At 34.7% G+C, this 14,284-nt stretch overlaps 1 pseudogene; it reads left to right on the top strand.

Moving 5' to 3' along the window:
* The first annotated feature begins 9,590 nt into the window (after positions 1–9,590).
* Positions 9,591–12,242, top strand: LOC149169116 (LRR receptor-like serine/threonine-protein kinase FEI 2; annotated as a pseudogene).
* Positions 12,243–14,284: the final 2,042 nt, after the last annotated feature.

The following is a 14,284-nucleotide window of genomic DNA, read 5'->3' as shown; positions in this document are numbered from 1 at the left end:
TTGTAATCCATGTCACGTGGTTGTGATTGTCCAATCACTATATTCGAAAATATTTTTTTTACCAAAATCTCATCAATATTAAGGAGAATTCAATTTTTTTAATTCATGGTTATTATGCTTTTCAAATATAATAGACAAATATAATAATAATAACAATAATATCTATTTTTAAGGCCACGGCCAAGACACCAAATTAGTGTATGAGACTTTTTGTTTGTGGGACAAGGGACCCACTTCAGCGCAGCGATTTGACTATCAAGTCTAAAAAACATACATACTCTACCCCTCTCGTTTTGAACTTGTAACTTCTTAAAAGAAAACACATACTCTTAACCATTAAGCCCACTCAAACTATATCATTATCATAATACAACTTATATATCATAAACTCAAACAATAATAATAACACTGTCCTAATTCTTTATCATTCTCACTACAAAACGATGATGATTAAAAAATTCAACATATAATTGTTCAACGCCCATAAACTTTTTTATCACCAGCCATTATGAAATTCAGAAAACATACAGTTGTGCAATGTCTCGAAACTTTTCAATCACCGGCCAATTCGATTATCAAAGATAGCGTTTGCGTCATGATAACATTATCTAATTTTTTGTGTTTGGAAGTACGTCGTAAAATTTAATTGTTGTGTGGGAGGAGCATGCATTAGTTCGATATAATTGTTTTTATTTCCAATTTCTTTTGCTCGATTAGGTTTTTTCATCCTCATAGATTGTTTGTCATCTTGCAGAGTCTCACTGTTATGTCTTAGAGGAATCTGTTTTATCTTTTGTAGATGCTGGGTATATATTGGTTGATATAATATTTTGTGATATTCATTGGTATAATTTTTTATTTTTTATTTTTTTTTAAATGGATAGTATTTATTTATTTTTGAGTTGAGAAAGTTTATTCTATAGCCCAATATGATGTGTAAAGATGTTGTCGAAATAAATGTTTTTAAAAAATCTAAAAGTAAAAAACAAATTAAATAACTATATAAAATATTTAAATAATGTCCACTCATAAAAAATTTGCAAGTGAAGAAATTGGATCTCTCTCAGCCCACGTTCATGTTACATCCAGTGCAATATGAGGAGATATGTAAGTTATGTGTAAGTTTGTTTTTCTATCTGTGGCCTTTTAAAATTAAAATTAAAAATGAGTCTAAATAGAAAAATAATGTCTGCTATAATTAAAAAAAACTAATATGCTATAAAGTAATTAGAAGTAAAAGAAGTATGATTAAGATGTTTAAATCTTATACTTTTCAAAAATATTTCAACAATAAATTTAAATAAACTATTTGAAGATCTATGTTAATTAATTTATATGAATACCAACTTCATACATATCTATATGTAAAATAAAAAATTATATGGTTATGATTAAAAATTCTATTTGGTCTTATTAGTAATCTATTTATCATTCAAAATTTAAATTTTATGGCTAATTTTTTTATTTGATTTAGCATTCAAAAATCAATTTAAACAATGAAAAATAACACATTGTATTTTGCACTCTAAAAAGTTTACAGGTCAAAAAATTTGATCTCTATGAGGCTCATGTTAATTCAATACTATGCTCATGGTAAATATTTTAGATTGTAAATTTTGGAAAATGCGAAAAACTATTTTCAATTCCTAGGAAAAACTCTAAATTTGAAATTACATATGCTTGTTAATAACATGGGCACCATGGAAGAGTGTGGAGAATGCTACATATTTTAGATTGTAAATTTTGGAAAATGCAAAAAACTGTTATCAATTTCTAGGAAAAACTCTAAATCTGAGATTACATATGTTTGTTAATAACATGGGCACCATGGAAGAGTGTGGAGAATGCTATATAGCTCAAGGCAAGAAAGAAACAAGTAATTTCTATTATTTGTCTAATAGCAAAAGTTTTACCCAATTTCTAGTTTTTTTTTCACCATTTATTCGATTTGGGTAATGTTTTTGTTTTTTTAAAGTGTAGAAACTATGTAAATTTATAAGCTAATGCAATTTGTTAAAACAAAATATAAGAATCGCCATAGTCTAACTAGCCGGAGGAATTGCCTAGAAAGTTATGGAAATTCCGGTCATATTTAGAGAAAATCCGACAAGGGTTTTTGTAAATCCAAGTTATAGTTGTTAAACTTTAGAATTTTAGGTGTCCTAGACGTTTTTGATGGTGCTAAATCCATTTCCACCATCAAAAACATGATTCAAACACTACTTCTACAAGATATTTTGAATTTTTTTTGCCTTGATTCCGACCACTTTTGGCCAGGCAATTATTTTTTTGCCTCGATTCCGACCACTTTTGGCCGTCCGTGCAATTCCTCCGCCTATGTAGACGACTTCGATAAGAGTCTACTTCTACTCTTTAGAGCAAAAGCCCATAAACATCCAGCAAACAATAATCAATAGAGGAAGAGAATCAAAGACACATACACAATAAATATTCGGGGAAAGCCACAACTCAAAACCCACTATATGTTTTGTATTAATCTGGAAAATCAAGATGAAAGTACAATGCTTTTTCTCTCTAGAACAATTGAGAACTCAATAAATTCAATCTCCAACTCATAAGCAAGCTCAAGGCCAAATCTTAGCCTCTTCAAAAGCTTTCCAAGTCTCTATTCCAATGCGTAATTCCTATGAATGATAGCTTGTATTTAAAGAGAAATATAGCCTTTAAAAATTGCGCAATCAATGCGTAATTCCTATGAATGATAACTTGTATTTAAAGATAAATATAGCCTTTAAAAATTGCGCAATCCCTTAAGTATCAGTTCTTGAATGCATGCACTATCGGTGCAACTCAAAAATATAAAACAAATGATACATTGTCCCTACACTCTAGTGTCAACTGAGTCTTTCATAATCGATTCAATCTTCAAATCATAAGCAAGTTCAAGGCCAAAGCTTAGCCTCTTCAAAAGCTCTCAAAGTCTCTATTCCAATGTGTAATTCCTATGAATGATAGCTTGTATTTAAAGAGAAATAAAACCTTTAAAAATTTGCGCAATTCCTTAAGTATCTAAATGCATGCACTATACCTGTAACTCAGAAAAATATAAAACAAATGGTACACTGTCCCTGCACTCTAGTCTCAAGTGAGTCTTTCTCATAATCTACATGCATGAGTTTCTCATGAGTTAAATCATTTAACTAGAGTAGTACTGGTGGAGCTCATTTGTGTCACCACTAAGTGTTAACTCACTAGTGTCACCACTAATTGTTAGCTCACTATTAATTCTCTCATTCAGTTTGATAACTAATTTAACTTCTATTTTACGACTCACAATTAACTCACACTTTGTAATATTCAATTTGTTTTTGTTTTGACCAAAATATTTATATGAATTTATTTCCAATAAAATACAATTGGTCATGAGATTGAGTGTAAACCTTGAGTATGGAACTGGGCTTGCCTAATTGTTTGTTATTTGTGCCTCCAAAAAATCACAGTGAAACGAATACTACGAATACTGCAAAGGACATGACGGGACTGACCGCATAGAATTTAGGTAATATGATTTTAAGAAGTTAGCCCATCACTTATCTTTATTCATAATCTATGCAAAAACTTAGCGGGGATACAAAAATTCTCAATAGACAAAAACTAACCTTTACAGGGTTCATATACCCAGTGGCTTTGCATTTGCATCCGACAACATTTTGATACCACATGATAGGTTACGTATCAAATTACTTGATATCCAAATGAAAAATGTATTCCATAAATGAAATTGGATTCTTATGGGTGATCCCTAATCAAAATATGCCCTGCTTGCTTTAAAAGGCCTATCAATTTAAATGAAAATATCATTATTGTTCCTCTTGCAAAGAGATTAAATAAGGGATAGAGAAGTTCGCGGCTCATAAGATTTGAGGAAGGACGTTCCAATACAGCAGCACAAAAATGAGAAATATTCCATACATATGTTACAGTTCAAGTTAAAACTGAACCAGTCCCAGAACTTGACACCCTTGTTGTGAGAACACAGCGTTGGGCGAACAGTTGAGCATTTTATGGTTCTACGCTATTCTCTCCCATGATGTGGGGATTTCATTAACATGTCCCGATTCGGAAGCGACCCAAACATATTGGTGGGCAATATTCGTCCTTCCCAGCTTGTCATCAGACTGTTAAGATGAAATTTCAATTAAGGGTTATATTCAAAGTTTCATATAGAATAAATTGTGAAATAAAGTTTAATTCGAAACTGATCATACCCAACGCTTCAGAGCAAAGATAAGCACGGCTATAATCGCCAAAAACAACAGCGTCCAGCGATGTCCAACTGTACTTTTCCGGCTTCTCACTTTACGTCGGATCATTTCGCCCATTTCTGTTGGATTGTTTCTCCAAAAAATCCTGCAACTCACATGCAGCGTATTTTGAACAGGAATTTCAGGTTGGAGATCTTGCCCAACCTCGGTCGAAGCACGAAGGTTCAAGAGAGAATCGAGGAGCGGGTGGCGTGAAGATCAGCACAAACTGTAGTTTCAAATAACTTTAATTATTTATTAATCCTTTATTTTTAATGTGATTTTTTAGAATTTTCGTGAAAAATTTATGGTGGTATTTTGATATATATTATTTAAACTAATTTTTTGATTAAACATATAGATTCAACACTATGAAAAACCCTAAAATATTTCTATTATACAAATTTACTCATCAAACATAAAACATATTACAGTGAATTCGTACTAAATTTAAAAAAAAAATCAAAAAATCCAAAAAAAAAACTTTAAAAAAATCACATAAAACACTACTAATTTATTAAATCCATTATAACCCATAATACTAAAGCCAACCATTCACAACTGTTCGAGTTTAATGTTTTAAGAATAATTCGTCGCCACATTTGAAATGGATGCAACGTGGTTGAACGGTCGTTTCCATTAACCCATATTGAAGTACCAGCCGTGGACTAGCTCTAAGACGAAGCATATTCTCTCACGAAACGAATCCTGGCCATCAATTTAAAAAGTCAACACATTTAGTTGCATATATATACGCTTATCGGCGAATTAAATGCACATCAAGATTATAGATAAGGAAATTGATCTTAATATACAATGTTTTTTTACGTAGAAGCAGTAAACATTTGCGAGGTTTCTTATAAGATGGGAAATGCACACCATGATTTTTTTAAATGAAATTAATCTTAATATGGGATGGCTTTTACATTTATAAAGTTTTATTATAAAATTGGAAATTATATATATATATATTTGTACTTGTGACTTAACTTAGGTCACCAAATGAGTATTTAGTTCTAACTTCTAATATGCTTAGTTTTATGAAGTTAATTCAGATATAGAAATCTAGAAAAATTGCCATTCCATATTTGTGAAGTACAGGTCTTTATAGGAATGTTCTAAGTCATTGAAGTACACATCTTAACTAATTCTTGATGTTATCCTGACTTTTGGCAATGGTTCAATTATGTAGTAAAGGATCATGAATTATAGGTTTTTTGGTTTATTCTATCTTGAGTGTAAACAAATAATCAACTAATACATATTATGATCTCAATTGTTTGCTACTTGGCTGCATTTACCTGCATGGTGGAATACTACCATTCGTTTTGCATGATGATATAAACATCTTGCATAACCTTTCCTAAATGCTAAGACCGTTACCATCGTGGAGTTCACTTCTTACTGTGGTATTTCTCCAAGAAAAAATATGGAAGCCTTATCAACAATGTCATAATTCTTTTCAATCTCTCCTGCAGATGCATGTCGCTTTTCCCATAATCTGATTACGCCTTAAGGCATTCCCCTATGAAATCAACTTTTCTATTAGGTTACAAGTACATTTATGAGCCTTTGATTTAAGTCTTAGACGATTAAAATAATTTTAGCCATCCAATTGATTCGATTGGTACAGTACGGTATTAAATTAGTTAGAAATTTAATTACAAATGATAAGAATGCGACCCAACAGATCTCGCCCTTGCCCTTGCTTGGCTTTACAGGTGCTTCTAGGAGTGGAGACCTCGCCCTTGCCCTCGCTCAGCTTTATAAGTGCTTTTGGGAGTGGAGACCTCGCCCTTGCCCTCGCTTGGTGCTACCGCTACTTCTAGGGAAATGCGACAGTAGATCTCACACTTACCCTCGCTCAACACTACTTCCAGGGAAATGCGATGCAAAAGATCTCGGCCTTTCCCTCGTGCGGATTTACAGGTGCTTCTCAGAGTGGAGACCTCCCAAGGATGCAAGAACTAATGAAAAGAGGGTAGTTGAAAACTTTGTAGCTATTATGGAGCTTCAACTTGAAAAAACTCATTGGAAGGTTGAGAGAGATCCAATAATTACGGATATATATTGACACCATTTGGGTATTGGCAAATTTTTGATGAAATTGCGCTGAGTGGCTATGATTGTGGGGGTTTCTCATACTGGCTTTGTTTTGTAGCTCACTGCTATCAATAATATGCGTTATGGATTGTGCGAGAATCACCAATGCAGAGGCCAAGGACATTGTTGTGTTGTGGTTGGGTTGGGTGCAAAGCTCCAGCTGCGAAGCGAATTTAATTTGCAAGTTTTTGCCAAATGTGTGGACTTTTGTGAGCATGTTCTTGGTCATTCCTCTAGCTCTTTCTTTTCTTTCCAAGTTTGAAAGCCATTTGACTGTCTCGGGAGTCAGGAGAACATTGGATCGCATTGGTAAAACCATTCTGTTTTTTCCTTGTCAATCTGATTTTTCTGTGGGCATAGGTGGAGTCATCCTTGGAGGGTGCCATATTTGGGATGGGTCGATGTTATATGGATGGTAATGACTACAAGAAGACTGAGCGCTATATGAGTGCATCTTTTTCAGGTATTGTCTCTCCTCTTGCCTCCCTTATTACGAGCACTTTCTTGGGCATATCTTATGACTTGCTAACTCCAATTCTTTGGATTAAGAAAAAGCTCCAGAAGTTATGAAAAAATAATTCGGTACAGCTAGCTCCAAGAGAAACTGAGGTCTACCTCCTAGAGAACCAAGATGATGGTTTAAAGAGTCTTGTTATCTAAAAGTTAGTTCAGTTTTGATACTGGTGAACTGCCTAATCTCAAAAGGTGAGCTTCTATAGTTTGCACAACTGAAGTATACTTAGGATGCTTCTCATATTCAATTGTGTTGTAAGATTGAGCATCTTGTCTCATTGACACTACCCCTTTCATTGCCTGATTGGCACTGCCCATTTCATTGCATATATTGTTGTTCAGGTGGTGTTGGTTTTATTATTTGGTGGTAAACAAAGTTTCAGAACAACCAAACAATAGTGCAATTTCAATGTCACATGTATGTAAAAGATATTCACAGATGTGATGACTGAATCAAACAGGTTTGTTTCAAATGTACATCAAACAAGGAAATACAAGTTAATTGGCTTTTGGATTATGACTTGATTTTCTTTTCTGTATAAAATCCTTTTAACACATGCAATTGGTAGGTTTTTAATTGGGGATAAGTTTGTTTTAAAGTTATCTCAAAGCATTTTAACACTGTCATGGTGAATAGGGTCTTTATTTCAGTGTAAATTTCTTAGGATAGGGACTTTTTTTTTTACCTTGCAACCATTCCATCAACAATGCCCAGATCTCAAATTTTAAACTTTCTTAAGAGATTAATAGTTTGATTAGTCTGATATAGTCTAAATAGATCTTCAGCTTAATCTAAAATCCTGGACGATCCAATGGAGTCTGAGATCTTATTTGGATCATTGATTTCAGACTAGAAAGCTTATGACAAAGCCATTGAAGTTTAAGTATAATATTGGAAAATTTCAGAGCCATAAATAAGCAAATATATCCAGGCCTTACAGGGAATGGGAATGCCCATAAAGTCCTCTTATTTGTATCCTAGAAAAAGTACCAGTGGGAAGGTATTACCATGATTAGGGAAATTTTTTGAGCATATACTTTGGATAGCCTTCCACAGCATTGTGCACACTTGTGGCTGATTTGGGTGCCTTTCTATTGCATCAGAATCTTACATGCAGCAGATTCAAACAGATTTTACTTCCAAGCTGTATGGTGATCTATAGATGAGGGTGCAACATCAAAGAAGGCTAGAGGTTACATCACTAATTTTAGGCTTCCAGCAGTGAGGGTGCGTGCAAACATGCATGTGCTTGCTATAGATAGGATAGGATAAGATCAGGTTCCTCAATTTCCAGTTTTGAAGATAAGGTGTTTTTCTAAGTTTAGATAAAGTCTCAGTTTTATGTATAGCAGTTTTCCTAATTTTGGATTATCTGTTAGCCAGAGTGCAGATCTCAAGGGAATCTGAGTTTCTTCCTTGGAGCAATTCAGCTAGTCTCATGTGGATCTTGAGATGTATGCGATAGGTTTATTTTTGAAAACTCTAATCATGCCCTTCTCAGTTCTATAAGAGAAAGGCTAGCATATGGATCTGTAAATTTAGTTTTCAGTACAACAGTCAGTAGTTTGTTGTTTGCCTTGTAGTGGATTTTTCTTTGCAGAAGTAGCAGTAACAGGTTTTGACAGTCAATTTACTGTGTTTCTGTCATATATTTTCTGCAGTGCGTGTTTATAGATTCTAGCATTAATTACTGAGTTCTGTTTTGAGTGGCTTTAAGTTTTCTGCTCTTTAGTTTCCTGTAGAAATTATTGTAGAGTGCAGAATCTGTTTACCATGGTTAAGAAAAATTAACTGAAATTCATGGGGACAATGTTTTGTGAAATGCTTAATGTTTTGACTGCATTTTGCTAAAAGTATGTTTATGGATGCCTGATGTTTATCCTGAATTCAGAATATAGATCTTCAGCTTAATCTAAAATCCTGGAAAATTAACTGAAATTCATGGGGACAATGTTTTGTGAAATGCTTAATGTTTTGACTGCATTTTTCTAAAAGTATGTTTATGGATGCCTGATGTTTATCCTGAATTCAGAATATAGATCTTCAGCTTAATCTAAAATCCTGGACGATCCAATGGAGTCTGAGATCTTATTTGGATCATTGATTTCAGACTAGAAAGCTTATGACAAAGCCATTGAAGTTTAAGTATAATATTGGCAAATTTCAGAGCCATAAATAAGCAAATATATCCAGGCCTTACAAGGAATGGGAATGCCCATAAAGTCCTCTTATTTGTATCCCAGAAAAAGTACCAGTGGGAAAGTATTACCATGATTAGGGAAATTTTTTGAGCATATACTTTGGATAGCCTTCCACAACATTGTGCACACTTGTGGCTGATTTGGGTGCCTTTCTGTTGTAGCAGAATCTTACATGCAACAGATTCAAACAGATTATAATGTTAAATTTTGAAAAAAAAATATTATTTTTCAATATTATTAGGAAAAATGATTTTTTTGATTATTTGATTGGACCATAACTTGAAAGTCTTATTGCAGACTTTGCACAATACAATGCTCAATGGATAACCTCCTTATAGATTTTCTACTATAATTTCTAGATACAGTGTCAATATTAATATCATAATTTTTAGATATTAACACAATGATTTCTTATTCAAAACTATTACATTTTATTCTGGAAGGATGAAAAACCATCCACCAACTAGTTAGGTGCCAATCAGTGCACAATGGGTAAATAACATGACCATGGGGAATGGGTGGTTCCCCAATGAAGCCCAACAGTCCATGCCAGAATCACAATATTGTCCAGGCATTACAGAGAAAGTTGTGGAGTATCTATACACAGAGATCCAACATAATCATCTAGGGAAAGGCACTGTGATTAACAAGGCCGTGAGGTAGTGGGTGCAGAAAGTGGAGGGGTGGCACAGTGATGACGCAAAGCACATAATTAGGAAGAACCAGGTCGACCTTAGTACTATCGAGTGGAACATATTTTCCTAAAGGGCGAGTACAATCGTGGAACTTACGTTCAGAACATCAAATCTATTTTGACAGACAGTCAAAAGGTATGTCACTGCCATGATTACAATCATCCTTATGTGTTAGGCCATTTTTGGCAAACCCTTAAATTAGATTAATTTTAAAATTGATTCATAAATCTGTGTTAAAGATTTTTTCCAAGTTTATAACTAACCTTGCATAGAAATTATTGTGATTGGATCCTTTTTAAGTATCTACTGATATCCTTTCAAGTAATTCCTATTTTGATTTATAATATATATTTTGTAAATTGTTTAAACATATTCTGATTTATCAACAAGTAGGAAAATAATATTCTTGTTAAATTCAAATAATTTTCTGTCTGAATTTTTGAAACATGTTTATTGTTGTAAAATCTAAGACGATAACTTCTTGGATGTGATTTTTAGGTTCCTGGGAAACTTGGCTTTATGTGGTCAACGATTGGACACACTTTGCAAGAATTCATTGGGATTCCCTGCTATAATATCCAACTCAAATTGTGATGTAGATCCAGGGAATATATCCAAGACTTCAGATTGGTGTCTTATATGCTCATTTTCCCTTTCCCTACCAAGAGTTTTGAACTTGAATTTACCCTTGTGCCACTGTTGTTGCGTAGTGTCTTGGACAATTTGGAACTTATCTTGATATATTTTGACTTTGATTTACTGAATTCTTTGGATGTTATCAGCATCAACTAAGCCATTAGAGTGAGTTTCAAACAGAATCCTCATTGGAGCAATGATGACAATGGGCATGGCTCTTGCTGTCCTGTTCTTCTTATGGTACTATTTTTTGTACAAGAATGATGGGGTCAAGCAACCTTACACTAAAATGGAGCAGCAACTCCTACAGCAAATAGATATCCAACAAGTATATTTGCTAATCTCTTTCAACTTATCAGGTGGAAATTGATAAAAATCTCTTTCAAATGTGCTATATCATAGATGATAAGCTGGTCATGTTCCATGGAGATCAGCCACATACATCTCAGGATATAATACAGAGAATTGAAACACTTGATGATATTGATATCATTTTGTTTGGAGGCTTTGGTATTGTTTAGAAATTAGTGATGGATGACAATAGTGCGTTTGTAGTGAAGAAAATTATGAACAATGGGGTAAAGATTAGATTGCCTCTTTGAAAGAGAGCTTGATATTTTGGACAACATCAAACATAGAAACCTTGTGAATTTGTGAGGTTATTGCAATTGTCCATCAGCCAAACTTCTTATCTATGACTACTTGCCTCTGGGAAGCTTGGACGAGTTACTACATGGTTAGTATATTGGCAATGCTAAATTTGTGAAATTCATGGAAATCCTTCGAGATGACTTTAGTTCTGATTTTAAGGTAGGTTATAATATTTTCAATATTGTCTGGCGTCTAGAGTTTTGGTGTTTGGAATCAATTTGCAAGTAGTCCTACCAATGTTGTCCAAACCATAGAAAAACATAATCAACTCTAGAATGGAGTGCTCGATTAAAAATAACGGTTGGAGCAGATTGAAATCTGGCTTATCTGCACCATGATTTCTATCCTCGCATTGTACATCGTGATGTAAAGCCCAACAATATATTGCTGGTTGAGAATTTGGAGTCACATGTATCAGACTTCGGTCTTCCAAATTCTTGGAAGACGATGAGACACATGTGGCCACCATTATAGTTGGCACATTTGGCTGCTTGGCACCAAGTACTGATTTCCTTTAGTTCTACCCCTTTTTAGGATTTAGAGATTTTGTATCACCAAAGGTAGTCATATATTTTTATCCAATGACAGTCAATTGAGAGAGTATCTGCAAAGTGGGTGAGCAAAAGAGGAATCTGATGTATACAACTTTGGAGTTGTTTTGTTAGAGTTGCTCAGTGGCAAATGGCCAACATGCCAATAATTTGTAATCAAAGGTTTGAATGTTGTTGGATGGGTAATTTATGTTGTATTTTATCATTTTATAATTAAAATGATAATTTAATTTTAAAGTCATAGATACCATGATAATTTAATTTTAAAGTCATAGTAATCTAAGAACTTGTGATTTAAAATGCCCAGTATGCAATTTTTGACTACTAGCTTCACCATCATGATTAGACAACTACATTTCTAATTGAGTATAGAATGGAATACACACTATGACATTGATATCCCCATTCCAAATGCAGGTGAACACACTATTTGAGGAAAAATAGGCTGGAAGAAATTGTTGATACGCGTTGTGATTGTGGTTGTAAAGGTGGTTCTACAAATCATTGTGAGGTGCATAACTTCCAATCCTAAAGAACGTCCAACAATAAACCAAGTAGTTCAGATCCTAGAAGAAGATACAGTGTCTCCATACCTTAATGACTTTTATGTATCTAATTCAGAGTGACCAGATAAATTCAATCCCAGGCCTTCCATACCCATTTTGGCAACTATTTTTTTCCTCTTGGTCATAAACTCTTCACGGCTTCAGTTGTGTTGTTCTGGTCTGCTTGTATATATTTGTGAGCCAGTGGCTCTCCGCAAATAAATCACGGTGTGTTCTCCAGACTAATAATGGTGCAAAGCATTCAATATAATTCATTACTATAATAGAAACCTAGCACATCACTTAAACGAGGGTCGCCAACTATTTTTGTTTGAGTAAGTATTTGTCAGAACCAAAAATGAGTTTTGTTAGAATATGACAACAATCATTAAAAGAAAATGTAAATGTAAAGCTAATTGTAAATATTGTTAGGTGATTTTGGATACGATTGGGCAGAAGATCCTTAACTATGGTTTTGATTTAGGGTTTTGTCGCTGGTCACCATGGCGGGGCGTGGAGGAGGGAGTTCAGCTCCCTCCTACAGACAAGTGGTTGCGGACATGAGCAAGGGAACTGGATCGCATAGCTTCAAGAAACCAACGGAGGTGGCCTCAGAGGCTACGAATACAGAAAAATCGAAAAATATCAGACCTCATGGACAGGAGGAGAATCATGAGGAAGCTAGTAAGGAGAAGAGGACAAAGGTTAGCAGTCAGAAAGTTGCTCCTATGAGTAAAACAGGGGTCTGTAAACCCAAGTCAATCACTATTCCTCGAGTTGTTTTAAGTGATCTAGCGCTATAGGTGCACAAAGATCACATGGAGGAATATGCGGTTATCTGCAAATTTATGGGGATTTGGCCGATGGAGAAGGCCCTACAAGCATGGATAAGGAACCACTGGAAACCAAAGGGGGAAATCAACCTTCACCTTGGGTCCAAGGGTTTCTTCATAGTGGTGTTCACAAGCTTAGAGGATAAAGACAGAGTGTTCGAGGGAGGACCCTATTTTTACGCTTCTACAGGCCTTTACATGCGACCATGGGTGATGAATTTTGTCCCGGAACGAGAAACTTTCACATCGGTACCGGTATGGATAAGACTCTACTCCCTTCCTTTAGATTATTGGCTGCCTAAGTCTCTAAAGGCTATCAGCAACAATCTAGGGGATTTTATAAAGATCTTTGATGCTACTTTGAGGCAAATATACCTCCTTCGCCTGGATATGTGTGGAAATGGACTTGTAGAAATTTTGAATAATATGACACATATTCACAGAGATTATCCTGATCATACAATTATAAGCGGAACATGTATAATACATAATCTCCTCTACGTTTATCATCAATTTACAGAAGCATAAACATTCACAGGCGCACATAGAAGCATCAATCAAAATCATTAACACAGTATGTATCCCGGGGAAAGCATCTCGCTAAAAACCCCAACTATCTGTATATTATATTGATTGAATCATGTAACATTACAAAGTACAATGCTTATCACAACCAATCCAGTACCAGCTCCACCTGTTACACACAATACAGCTCAGATCTGATCTCCAAATCTATTCCACTGCTTGCCTGCCTCCACAACTCAATACCTGCTCAAGAATTGATGAGAATGGTTTACCAAACTCGTATTTCACCTGCAAAGAATCACTCACACTGTGTTGGACGTGAGCACAGGCTACAATTCTTGATATTGGCCAATTCATTGGCATACTCAATCCCTCTGATTGTGAAAATCATCATGCACAGCTATAGTCACAACTGATAGCAATCTGATCCTCTAACACTTGTCCCTGCTGAACAGAACATGCACTGACATGCAACTGGGTGAACTAATGTATTCTATAGTTGCATTATGAGTTAATAACTTGTGAATTAATTAATAACTAATTCACCCAACTCATCTCTAGTCTATTGATCAGTTAGACTAAATACAACCAGTTTAACAAAGCTAAACTGAACACAACTCCATCAACTGCACCTCCAGTCCACTAAACTCAACTCACTTGAGTTCTAACTGAAGTCCTGCATGAAAATATTAGTAATCCCATAGGTAACCACGTATTTCCCTCTGGGATCTGCATGTACCACATCCGTAGCTCATCCTGAAGTGC

The sequence above is a fragment of the Pinus tabuliformis genome, chromosome 4_2 (assembly GCF_031772625.1).
Source record: "Pinus tabuliformis cultivar Carrire ecotype Pingquan chromosome 4_2, CPIR1, whole genome shotgun sequence".
Taxonomy (NCBI): Eukaryota; Viridiplantae; Streptophyta; class Pinopsida; order Pinales; family Pinaceae; genus Pinus; species Pinus tabuliformis.
Note: the sequence above shows the minus strand (reverse complement) of the source record. Positions and strands in the feature narration are given on the sequence as shown.